Consider the following 14,590-nt stretch of genomic DNA (forward strand, 5'->3'; position numbering starts at 1 on the left):
GCACGCGAGATACGTGCAGTGCGCGTACCTGTGTGCGAGCGTTATTTTCTCGGTCCATTATTGCCCGGCACGTTTTCTACCCATTCTTTTCTTCACTTTTACCATTTTATGTTATTATACGTTACGCGCACACGCGAACGCAACGCACAACACGTACGAGAGTACGCCGAGACGTACGTTACGCGCACGCACGGCATAACCCTGTGTACACGCGCTCACGCGAACGGTGTACGTACACGTTCGGTACCGGCGTGTTGCGCGCGCGCGCGTTCGTGTACACGCACCAACGTGGTAGGTACGTACGCTCACGCACGCGTCCGCGGTACCGGACGCGCGTACTCGCGGCTCGCGCACCGCCAGCGCAATCCGCGGTACGTTACATCGCGCGCGTGCACGCCGTCTCGGCGTTACGCGGACGACGCGTTCCGCAGTCGGCTCGAACGCGGTAAAATGTTCCGCGGCGGTGGGGAGGTGCACCGGTGTTGTGCCGACGCGCAGAACGCGATCGCGCCGAAACGTTGTTCGTCATTATGTAGGGCACGCGTTCGTCTCGTTCTCGCGGGAGACGATCGACCGCGGATCGTCGTTACGTCCCGTAAACAAACCGACCGGTAAAGGATGCGTAGCGCTATGCAACATGAACAATAAGAGACGATGGTTCGCGTGCGCCCAGTCCCGGTTAGTCCGGTTTACGCGCCGCGCGCAACGCACCTCGGGCGGGGGGGGGGGGGGCACCGAGACACGTAGGACGCGGTTTTGGTCCTGTAGACAACGGTTCAACTCTGTTTGTTGTTATTGTTGTGCCAACACGTTCTTATCGGAACAGCATCCGGTGTTCGGAGAATAGTCGCCGCGTTGTGTTTTCAGCGATACGCGTTCGGTTAAAATGTCCAGATTTAAGGAGTGACTCGGTCTTTCCGCCCTACGTGTACATGATTTATACGATTATATAATAAACGGAACCCGAGCATATTTCGTCGAGTCTACTCTTAAAAATACCGGATAAATGTACATACATCGCTGTACAATTCGTACCGGACCCGTATAGATGTACCACGTAAATATGTACGCGTTAGACCCTTATGTCGGCATATCGTCGACCATTTAAACGGTCAACGTTTATGCTGAAAATAACTTACAATGAATAAATAAAACGTGTTCAACATCGTTTTTCGAACATGGTTTCCCAACCTATTATTCACGAACCACATGATCATCAACCCGTCTTAACAGCACTCGGTTTATCCACCCTGAGGGAAAGGAGAAATCTGAGCGATGTTAAACTTTTAAATGGTTTAGTTTCTGGCGTGATCGACTCACCACACTTGTTAGCCAGAATAGGTTTTCGCATTCCAGGAACAACCCTGTTCGCGCGACCCTTACTACCTTGCTCCGGTGACAAAGAATTATTTGGATGATGAGGAGAGCTACGTCTTTAGTTAACAGTCAAACTAGTTACATCATTTTTGTAATTCAGGTTTTTTTTTTTGTTCCCGTTATATTTAATATTCTGGAGCTTACTATGTAATGCATAATCTTGATTTATTGATACTCAATGTGTTCTGTATATATTTATGAATATGTTATTATGTGTACTCATTAATATGTACTGTAAAATAAAAATAAATAAAAATAATTACTGATGTATTACCTACGTACACCAAGTCAGTACGTACAGAGTTACATTTATCGTAAAATATGTGTAACGTTTATTATTACCGGGAATATTTCCACTTATTGCGCCACTTATCGTTCGAAACAATAACGATAAGAAAGTCATTAATATGTGCATAATTATTATTGTTCGATGGCTATGATTTTCCCGGGATAAATATAATTAAGAAAAACGTATTTCTTTTATCACAACGTACGTGTTAAGTTTGAAATCATATGCGCTTGTAAACATATATATATGTATACACACACACACATACACACACACCCGCGCACGTAATTTTTAATACATCTGCTGATAATATATAATTATGTGTACGCGTAAAGAGTTCATTAATAAAAAAACGATTTCGAAATGCATCGATTGCTTTTAGATCGTTAAAACAGTATATTTCGAAAATGTACAGATATAATTGTGTACGAGACACTTCCGAAGATCAACGTGAACACTGTGCATCGTAAATTATTAGAGAGAATGCGATATTATTACGATAATATCTAAATTGATTCGTTCTACTAGGGTCTGGAAATGGTTTCGAATAATTTGTCGCGATTTGGTAATCCCAATACTATTTATGTTTATCGATATTTTCATAAATGTTTAAAGTTATCTGGATTTTGTACATTATCATACGACATAAAAAAAAAAATTAATTAAAAATCAGTTATTTATCGAGTGTTATGTAAACAGATTAACCGTGCGCTTGTTTAATATTTTTAACGAGTTACTGATGCCAGACCGTTTTTTATTTTTTTAGGTTTTTTTTTTAAATTGATAATAAAACTCTTAAACACTGTCAACGTTTGTTATTTATTATTCTTACCCTGTAATGGAATTTTTTATAATTATTATTGTTTAGGCATATTGTATGTATATTATATATATATATTATAATATACTATTACACTTTAATCACATGTCCATATAGTTCGAACGGAATTAATACAAAAATGAAACGTCATCATTGCACATTTTATCTTTACTACATTTAGAAAATAAATTAATATCAAAATATTTATGTAAAGTATTTATTTTTCTATGATAATTAATTGTATTGCCCGAAGCCAACATAATATGTACATTTTTATATCGTTTACGTATTTATTGTGAAGGTAATATCAATTATTAAAAATGCAGCCGTATAAATTTATAAAATATTACAACTCACTTTCAAATTAAAATAAAAAAATATTTTTTTAGAAATGCACCGACGAGTATAACTTATGTTTATTTATTCACAATGAAAAAAAAAATAGTATTGCTGGTTTACAAAAATATAATTAATTTAACAATTTTTTAATTAGTACAAATAATAACTGGTCGTACGTCCTTATTACAAGTATTAATTTAATAATTTTATATAAAAAAATGTTCATTTGTAGAAATAACTTTGATAAAAAAACAATATTACGGTATTATTGATAGCAATATATCACTATGGAACGATATCAAAGCAAATGTGCAACGCAGATAATAGTGAAGAGACGATTATCGTCCTCTGTCACTTAAAAGAATAGCGGGTTCCTTTTTTAGTTCTGTACTTAAAATTTATATTATAATTATAAATGCGAGTTAAAGAGTAAAACTTTGAATTTCCATAACAGGTACACACTACAAAATTGTACGCGTACAATGTGTGGAACACAGTAGGTATGTATAAATTACATATACTTCTATTATATTTAGTATGTCTATCTTTATATATATAACACAATAGTGCTGTAGAACAATGAAAATATGTGTATAAAACATAAACGAGAATGGTATACTGCACGTGTTCGAATTCCAACGGGTTGATCAAAAATCGTCGTTAAACATAAACAAAAATTCTTCATACACTATACGTACTATACACACTAAATACCTACCTAATATAAAATGTACCATCACAAGGTATAAACGCGTAAATGTATTTATACGTATAGGTAGTAATTTCTCGTCGGTTTTTCTGTACATGTATATTTGTTATGCGAGTGTTTCAATTTCTTCAAGACACAGCAACGGTGACGGCGGTATTAAATATAAATTTACGATAAATTTTATCGTAAAGGTACAGTATCTGCGCGGCGCGAGAAAATCAAAATAGTTTTTATTTTATTTTTTCATTTTTAATCTTTTTTGATGTTGCACACGCATGTATATAATACGTACGTGTACCAGCGCACCTCGATACTTATGTATCGCACGAAAACCGTAATTTTCTTTTATAATGTCTGTCTTAATTCGATGCACGATTACGAAATTAACGGGTGCGGCGTCGCTCGCGGCAGGGGACTGGTTGAGACCGAAGCGGCGAAGACGGAACGGGGGAGAAGCGAAAAAGAGTAGGAAAAGGACGGAGGCTATTATTGAACGAAATCATTGGCAGCCCGGCAAGGCAGTAGTAGCTAATTCGAAAAGGGTTAGCGCAACATTGTCTTAAATTATGGGTTACACCGTGCCGTCTTACCTCCTATAGGTACGTATAAAAATAATATACACGCGCGTACCCGGCTCAATTATAATAATAACGTGACAGACGGATACACGTGATTCATGGAAGAATATTATATTAGAACGAAATGTTCAAAAGGGTAAAAAAAAAATCGATGCGTAGATAATAAAATGTGCTGCTTACCACGGAATAATATCATCCACGCTCCATCAACCGATGAATATTATATACACATACTCATATGTATACATAGGTACGTCTCGAACGAGAGTGTTGTGTACTTGTTATTGTTATTGCTGCGACGAGTAAGAATTAACAGCGTTCGGTGTACACATTTTAGCCGACGAGCACTAACAAAAAACTAAAAATGAACACTTGTTAATTTTCTAATGCAACAATTTATAGTATTACAAAGTTGTATGACATAGCATTTATTTGGAAACGGATTTTCTTGCTCGGGTGGCGGGGTACGTACCTACTTTCAAATACATCATCGTCATGAATACAATTAATTTATAAGTACCTACACACAGGGGCGGATTAGACCGTAGGGAGTTCGAGAGTTTTTCCAGTCGGCCGCTCCTTCGAATAACTATTTTAAGTGTCAACAAATTGTTAGTAGCGCAATTAAAGTTTTCAAACGAATTCGGAGATTTCTACGGAGTTGTAGAGCCAAAATATCCTCTTCATCCTCCTCTGGGTACATAATACTGTATTGATAGGTTTAAATTTAAATTATACTTTATTATAACTACTTTATTATAATTATCATCATTTATTCTGTACATTTTGTAGAAAAAAAAAACAGTAATTTTAAAAATATACTAAAAATGTTGAGTCCAAAATCTCTGTGGCCTTATCAGAACTATTTAAAAAATAACAAATTCTTTTAAATTTTATCATTTTATTTTCTTATTATTATTTTAAATTACATTGACGAGTACAAATCAGACTCGAAAATACGAAGCCACTGAAATTCTTTAATTCTAAAAATTTAAAGTAGTGCGAAAAATAAATTTAAGAATAATATTCATAAGTTCAAGAGTTCTTACATTATATCCTAAAACAATAAAAATGCCAAGTAGTAATGTATGCAGAGAGTACTGCTATTATACTCGTAATACTAATAAAAATCCCGAAAGCTCAATTATAGACTTACAAAACACATTTGTCAAAATATCGGAATGATTAACGAAATGGAAACATAAACCCTCCTTAAATGGAAGAAACAGTATTTATTCTTAGGAGATATTGAGACCCCCAAGTAAAAATCAACAATCAATCCATTATATGGAATGACGAGGATCAGTAAATAAAATACATTGGAGTTTTTCTTGGCAAAAAAACAAACCTGGAAAATACTTATATACAATAAACTAAAATAAAACTAAAACGAAGACTATAACAGAAAGACAATTTTGTATCTCCTAATAAATTATATGTAGCTCAACATTACAAATAAAATGCTCACTTCTCGTATATACTTCAATAATAAGACCACTGATAACAAACTCATGCTCGGTATGGGCTACCGTAATTATTAAAAAAAAAACTAACAAAACTGTATACTATACAGAGTATATTTTGTAGCCTTTGAAGTACTCTGGTATTTGAGTAAAAAGCAGCTTCATAACGACACCGGAATACCATTCCTGAACATATAGAACATTTAAAAAAATTCTACTCAAGACTAAACTCAATTGAAGTAACTCAAGAAACTACAGACTGAAATCACGCCTTCTACAGGATGTTTTTTTGTCTTCATAATTGTCATCATCATTATTCGTCTCCGAATATTTGTAACCACTACTCATTATTTTATCCATGTAATCTTTCTATATTGTTCTATATTTGTCTGTTCTGTAAAAAAACCTAATATGAACCACAAAAAATGAAGTACTTTTAACTTGTAACTTAAAATTTTATTAATCATTATAAAAATAAATCATTGTTGAAATAATACATTAAATATTTCTTACTATAATGTTATGTGTTGTTATAGTTTGTTACATAGTAAGAAAATTATTGTGTAGTTAGTAGTTAAATATAGTTAGCCATATTTATATTTCCAATCATACTTTTGTAATACTTTGTATACGTAATTCGAATAATATTTAAAACCACTTCATATTTTTTGTTATACATATATAAATATATAATTTTTCTTAACATTTCTATCGTTTTCAAAATATATTCACTATTTTTCATTTAATTTTCTCGACCAGAATATTTCGTTGATCATATTGTATATATATCTACAAAAATCAAATATAAAAACCAATCGAATGTTATTATTAAAATACGAAATTCTGAAGTAGTTATAAATACCTGCGAAATATTAACCCTTAGCTTATGTAAACTAAAACTATATAACTTAAAATCTACCTGGTCTGAAAAATCGGTAGTTTTATCGCTTTTTAAATACTTTATAAATATAAGTATAGGTAGTAGTGATGTTGTGTATTGAACACAGAAAACGTATATAAATTGTTTAATTAACTAATTTAATATACGAAAATTCAATATTTACATTCATGTTGCAAAGCGATCAACTGATAACAATAAAAACCACAGTTAGATAAAATGTATGGTTATGATACTTAATTTTTTTATACTAATAAGCCATGATAATATTTACTTTCTATTCATAATATTGTAATCTATTTTGGCGATCGTTTTCCATCTTATTAAGTTTTCACCGCGTCAGTCCTATCAATAAAATTATTTATTTATTTTTTGATCAAGATAATATTATTATATTTATTAATCGATGCTTAATGCACGATGAGAATTATTTACAGATGTCAATTGAAATTGATATAATTTTATGGTATTTTATTTGAAACAAGTCAATAATGTGTATTTTCGTGACGGCGTAACCTATTATTATATAAGGGCGAAAAATGTTCATGTTTGAAAATATAATGATTTCTCGATTCCATAGAACCATAACAAGCCTCGCAATGGGGCGTTTCACTGGAAGAATTTTAACAAAAAGTAAAGGTTCTGGAATATTTGTAGCAACGGAATCAATCGCATTATGATCATATCCTCGTGGGGCGTTTCGGTTTAAATGCTTAATGGGATTGTTATTCTACGAATCTCACTAGGTATGTCTTTTTGAAAAAGAAAAAAATCATTGAAATATTGCTTACCGTGTTTCCCGTTTAACAATAAAATTCTAAATATTTATTATAATTAATGATGATAGAATCGACTTTCAAACCACATTGTTCGAATATAAATATATTTGAGTTATATGTACATTTGAAATTTGTCTTTGTAAATACATTTCATAATACGAATATTACAGTTATCCATAAAACTGTAATAATAATATAGAAAAATATTTAAAATTATAATATAAAGCATTGCCTAAAGGGTTTATTTTCTTCGTCAATTTAATTTTCCTATAAAGATTTATATTTTCACTATTTTGATTTTGATATTCTTCACAGAAGTTAAAATAAATTTTAATTGGATTTTAAATAATGTTTTAATGTTTCATTTAACGCGTGAGACAGTACAATAATTATATTCCTAGTCAGTAAGAACATATGATGTGTAGCATCGCAGTTAGCTTATGTATTTTCCTTCTTGGGAGTTTACATAGTTAACATTTCAGTTTTAACGACGTATTTCGAAAAACGTTTGAAAATAAAATTGTAATAATTTACGTTATTATTGTTTTGATCTCCGAAAGCAGAAGCAATAACCATTCGCAGGTACATGTAGTATATATATTTAGACACATGATATGTCTATAAAATATTTAACTGTTTAATGTGAAAAATCTTTAATCACTACGCGTTTTGATAATAAATCAATATTAATGGATGCCGGATACGTGTTTAAAGTATAATACCACTGTGTACGAATTCCTCGTTTCACAAAAAAATTACATTTTCGAGCAGATATACGCATAAATGTACGTATTCTACGTATTATACGTCCACCTGGCCGATTACATAATAAATATATATATATATATATATATATATATATATATGTATAAATTTGTACAGAACACAGTACGGAGCGCACGCGTGATCAATATAAACGTAGTGACGGTTTACAATTCAGTGTAAAAGTATTTTTTTCCTCCGTCTCCACCGTCGTGCCGACGAGAAAACCAACTACCGACGACTAATATCACTCTAATACACGTACATACACACGTGTACGGTGTAATGATGATAATAATGACGATATTGACGTTTTCGTCCGCGAAGATTTATCGTCCGCCGTACGTAGCTCGCGCGGTCCGCACAACCGCCTTCACTGCACGGTTGTACGGCGCGCGAGGGATACACACCTTTCGCGCTAATCGCCTTCGCGGTCGAAATCGCAGCTCACTTCACGTCGCACACCAGTCCTTTTTGTCGGCGTTTCACCGCACGTATCCCATGACCGAGCCCTGCCGCGCACACGTACACCGCGACCCCGCCACTCGTTACAACAGCATCACCGTCGGACTTTTTTCAACTTCTCGACCATGTGTGTGTGTGTGTGTGTGTGTGTGTGTGTGTGTGATGTTTTCATTATTGCCGGTAATTACAGAGCGGCGAAACAGCAAAAGACGCCGCGCGCGTACCCAAACAAGTATGGGCACATGTTGAGCTTACGCCACAAAAACGTATAGATACCTTACCCTCGAGAGGTAACCTACTCATCTTCTCGGCGCCGACCGTTGGAAGTTTTTTTTTTTTTTTTTTTTTACTTAATAAAACGTTCAAAACAGAATATTAAATAATGTATTCCGACAAATATACGAACACACACACGCGCGCACACATAAAGTCTCGTCGTGCATTGGACACCGTGTGTACGCGTGCGTGTACGATCCGTAATTCATCGTTACGCTTACGTCGACGGACGGGGAGCGGGATTTCGGAAAACGACAAAGAAATGTATACTTTTTATAATATACCTCCTACTACGTACCGCCGCCGTTGCAGCCGCATTTTATTTGTGTACACGTAATTACGAATATTGTACTTTTTATATACGTACATGGTATAAGTTTTATTTTTTACAAATAATCGTTTGGGGAATATTACGCTACGCGATTTGCCACGTGTTACACTGTCAAAGTGCCGCTGCCGACAATTATTATTATCCGATTGTGACGCAGCGGCAGCGGTGGCGGTGTCGGTTCTTTTGATGTGCCCGGTCGCGGAGACTTGGCGGCTGATGTATATTATATACGCGCAGCTGATTTTCCACTACACACGCTTTACATATTACAATCATTTTTCCTTTTTTTTTTTTTTTTCCGTCCGTCAATCTCTATCTCTTTCTCCTACTCTTTCTCTCTCTCATTCTTTCTCTCTCTCTCTCCCCATATATATGTATATACCTCACTCGCCTAACCCACACAAGCGCCTACCCATCTAACTATTTTATACCTATCTCTATATATCTTACCTACTTCCACTCGTGCACCTGTGCACACTTTGTACTACGACCGTATCGTACTAAATATTTTGCGGGGAAAAAAAAATGAATAAATCGAACGGGTCTGAGGCCACACGTGAGTAATATTCTTAGCGTATTATTATTCTATGTCATCCTAAAAAATACGAACGACGCATTTGTGTGTTACTTGACGCGTATTGCAACACGTTCTTCAAGTACTCGTATGGAAGTTATTTAAGGTTGAAAATAATTTATTTAACAATAAGCAAGTATAACTTTTAAATTTTAAAATATGCACCTAATCCAAAATCAATTACCAACCATGAGTGTAAACGAAAAATAACCTCTGTCGATGGAAATTATCTTCACAATAGCTGAATATACATCCGTGTATGAAGAGTGCCGAACAAATACAAAACTAGACTAGAAAACTAAACTAAACTACTAAACTAGACTAAACTAAAAAATTTAAGACATTTTAGTTGAAGCTATTTCTGAAACAAATATAATAATATATTATTATTTTTTTTCTTCTGGCTTGATCTACTCTACGAGAGTTTTTTCCGCCATCACAACTTCGCGCCGTTTCTCCCGATTATGGATTATATTTCTCCAATCGTTAACTCCTATCATTTTTAGATCTTCTACGATATTTATCACTACGAATGAACCACAATAATTATGCAAATCCGAATACATTACCTCTAATTTATTTATAAATATCATACCATCATAAATTGCCTACAAAGGAGTACGTGTGTTGAGTATGCCAGTAAATTCCATCGGTCTTATAGGTGTTCGTCGCGCGAATTAGTTTGTCCGTCGACACACACACACGCGTGTGGGATTTGCATAACAATAGTAATATATTAAGCGCTCGCGTATGTTGATGGCGCCACGACCTCCGTTATCATCAATAATATTGCATATTCTTATTTGGTTTTAGCACATTTTCACTTCATGTGCTATATTGTCTCAAGTAACCGATAAAGGCTACAGCAGCAGAACCACGATTACTAGCTCTTCATGAAAAGTCCTACGCACTGGAGGCTGCAGCGATTACAACTGATCCACGGAAAGTGTATTTCGGAGAAAAGTTCATAGAAAACGAATAGTTTAACACAGAATAAATATACGATCATATTCAAATATATTGTAGGTAGTAAGTTTAGTCGACGATTGACCGATAAATAAAGTAAATAACAAAAAGCAATCATAGCACAATACATGAAAGACACATACGTTTGTATAAAGCGACATTTTTACTCATTAAACAAACCGAGTATACAAAATATAAATATATATATATATATAGTAGGTATAGATATAATATGAAGGCTGTTGGACCAAGGAGTGTGTTGTATATGTTTGAGAATACTATGGACTTCGTTTGGTCAACCGGTGATGTACCATGTATAGAAATCAAAGACCGGATACAAAACATATTTACAATTGTGAAAAAATTAAGATTTTCAATTTATCTTTTAATACTGTTTGTTTTTGTGTCTATACATTGTAACATAAAGTATAAATCATTTAAACTACTGTGTATACAAATACAATGTATTATTAGGTACACAGTATAAAAAATGTAAAATACGTGTTTATCATTAAAATATAATACAGTTGCAAACATTCATTGTTTTTTGATGGAAAATATTTTTCTACGTATTCATATTACGTACAATATGACATTTTGAGTAATGTAGTAATCACACACATAGATACGATAAACGTGAACTATATGTTTACTTTATTTATAATACATAAACACATGTATTGGTATACTTTCATACTATATTATATAACGTTACATCGCGGAGACTTATATTGTTCGTACTTGAACAATTTAGTTTTACTATTCAACTATTTAATATATTCTTAAACGTTTTATAGTGTCTTAGTATGAATAGTATAATAAGACATTATGATTATTCTTCTACGCGTCATAAATATTATATAATACTACTAACATTGTAGGTATATGATGTATGTGATAATAGTGATAACGTAAATAGTATAGGAATTATAATGTTTTTGGTATATACATTAATAACAGATGTTTCTATGAACTCTTTGATATTCACCGCGACCTGATAAATACATTTTTTTTGTTAATAACATAATTTTATCAATACGTCATGTTAATTAACCGAATGAATACAGTGATGGACGCGGCTTGGTTTTATATTCATTTAATGTTTATGATGAGATATAATTAAAAACGGCGAAATGGATTTAAAAAAAATGGTAATTACTGCATTGCAATGATATATAAGAGTTGTAAAGTAAAAAACTATCAAGAATACATAATTACATTTATACATAAAAAGGCAATTAAGTATTTAAAGCTTATTATTATTATTATTATTATTACATAAAAATATGCTTAGTGTGCTTACTCGCTTTTATACAATATTACATACATATAAGAATAGTTTATATAGATATAATAAATCATATATTTTTTGCTCAGATAATATAAAATAATGAAAACATTAATAAGCGAATAAATCTTAATTATCAAAACGAAATCATCAATGGAATACCCATATTTCCATAATTAATCAAACTGATGTGTACACGTTTATTATTCCATCATGTGTTTATGAAACATCAAATTTAGTAAAGCTGCAGTAACATTATAGCCGTTGAGCGTTTTTGTGTGCTACGGGGCTGATCCATTCTGGGTGACATTCACTTACACTTATTTGCCTAACATATCCATAGTACTTTAGTACAATAATAGTGTTTATGTTTAATAAAATAATAATACGAATATACACAGTATTTGGTTTAATTAAAATATTTTATCAATTAAAGAAAAAATAAAATCATAGTACAAAAAACATGACCCACACGACTACATTATTCATATACATGGTATGTATATACATACATTATATAGTTCACTGAACACTTGAAAAATCAATTAGTAATGTTTTATTTTTTTATTACAAGTTTTTGTTACATTCTTTTGCCTGATGGGATAAGACGACCCTTTTACCGGCTTTGGTTAATGTCATTACAGAGCTTATAGCCATTTAAGTTTATGTTCCCCTGCGATTTTAGTGTATAGATCAGTTTACAATGTAGTTCAACGGTAATCGGAATAAGGTATAAAATATTCAATGCACCCACGTTACGGTAATATTATGACATGCATTACGCTCAGCGACACAGCAGTGATAATATTTAAGCGCGGTACACGGTCAAAAATTGAAAAATATATCAAATACATATTGTCAATACGGATATTATGCGTACGTATTCATGAAAAATATATCCTACGGTATATGCGGCGACCGTTGATGTATATTATTAGTAAGTGCTGCGATAAATAATAATAATGATACGGATATAAATCAACGTTCGAATAATAATCGTTTCGGCACGGAATCGATGACAGTGGCAAATGCATGTGGTCACTGGGGTTTTTTTTTTTTTGGAAATTTTCTGTTGAAAAATCGTCCTAGGTGTAGGCCAGGAACAGCTGGCGGCAGGTGAACACCGGCACTATCGTATGTGCGTACAATGTACATCGGGTGTAGGCACTGCGCAGCCGCCGCCTACTCGGGCGTATGATGTGTGTAGCCCATTATACGAATGCGGTTGCTTTGATCGTGTTTCACACTTCTTGCTGTGGGTATCTTGCAGCGTGTACCGTGTAACTTGTAAAGTGCCCCATGGCTATACGGAGAGCCCGTTCGCGCGGTACGATTGAAAAGAATAAAGAAGAAGGCGAAAATGACGGCGGCGGCGGAGGAGAAGAAGAAGAAGCGTGAAAAAAAAGTAGAGAAAAAAAAAATTTAAAACCGGAATCTAAATGTGTGTAATATTATTCAGTGTTATTTTAACCGTTAAAGTCACTACACGGTCGACACATTATTAAATTGGAATGCATAAAAATGTATTTTGTATAAGGATGACAAAATTATGGGTGTACTTAATTCCTCTATCGCGTTTCAAATATTGTAATAACCAAATGTAATTTGCCAATTAATTTCCAATACATTTGATAATGTCCGTTAATTTAATATATGTATATATATATATATTTGACCGTTTAATGATATCGATGAACTGTAAGTCATTAGATTGTATTGTGACAATGATAACCTTTCAGATATAAAAGTAGAAACCCGAATAATCTGAGTTCATTTGTAGTTACTATGTGTTGGTAATTGTTATGGCAGAATGTATAACCTTATAGGATTCTTATTGTTTAGTTGTATTAAACACAAAAAATAGTACAAGGTACTAGAGTTTATATTAAATATAAAAGAAAACTACAATCATTAATAATGGTGAGTCATTATAATATAATATCAACATTTATATTACAAAATAAAATAGTAAATCGTGTTTATCTAATTATTTTTCTACAAACCGGTATGTACGAAATCAGCTATAACCATAGGCGCAACGGGAGCCCAAATGTTGGGGTTGCTGAAATTTCTGAAAATATAATTGATTATATTTTACTGTAATTATTATGAGATTGACCTAAAAAACCAAGGGTGCTAAAGACTCTCTTACGCCTTTTATGTGGTATCTGTGGCTATAGCGTTGACAAATTAGAAGAACTATTCATGCAGATTATATTTGGCTTAGGATTTGATCTTTAATTAGTAAAAAGTTGTAACTGGGACATAAGTGAAACATTCAAAATAGTCAAAATAATTTGAAATTCACAGAAAAAAGTAGGTCGTTTAAATAAAAAACAGTGTTAACCGTTTTGGTGTTTTATCGTTTAATTTATGTTCATATATTTTTCGTTTTGCTGAAATAAAAAAAATATCGCTCCGCGTAAAGATATTCAGAATGATAAATAAATGCATACGCTTTTAATTAAAAAAAAATGTATTTTCAATATATTTCAAGTTTGAGGATCATTAGAGGATAACCATTACCGCAATGTATTCGAAAATGTGCATGCGTGGAACTGCTATTGAATCAACTCTAACAATATCGATACACGAATGAATTTGAAATTTCGTTCAAATAACGAGATTGAACTGTATTCGAGAACCTGTTGGTGTATGTGATGGAAAACAATATTA

This window comes from Sipha flava, unplaced genomic scaffold, assembly GCF_003268045.1.
Source record: "Sipha flava isolate LNK unplaced genomic scaffold, YSA_version1 172_pilon_pilon, whole genome shotgun sequence".
Lineage (NCBI taxonomy): Eukaryota > Metazoa > Arthropoda > Insecta > Hemiptera > Aphididae > Sipha > Sipha flava.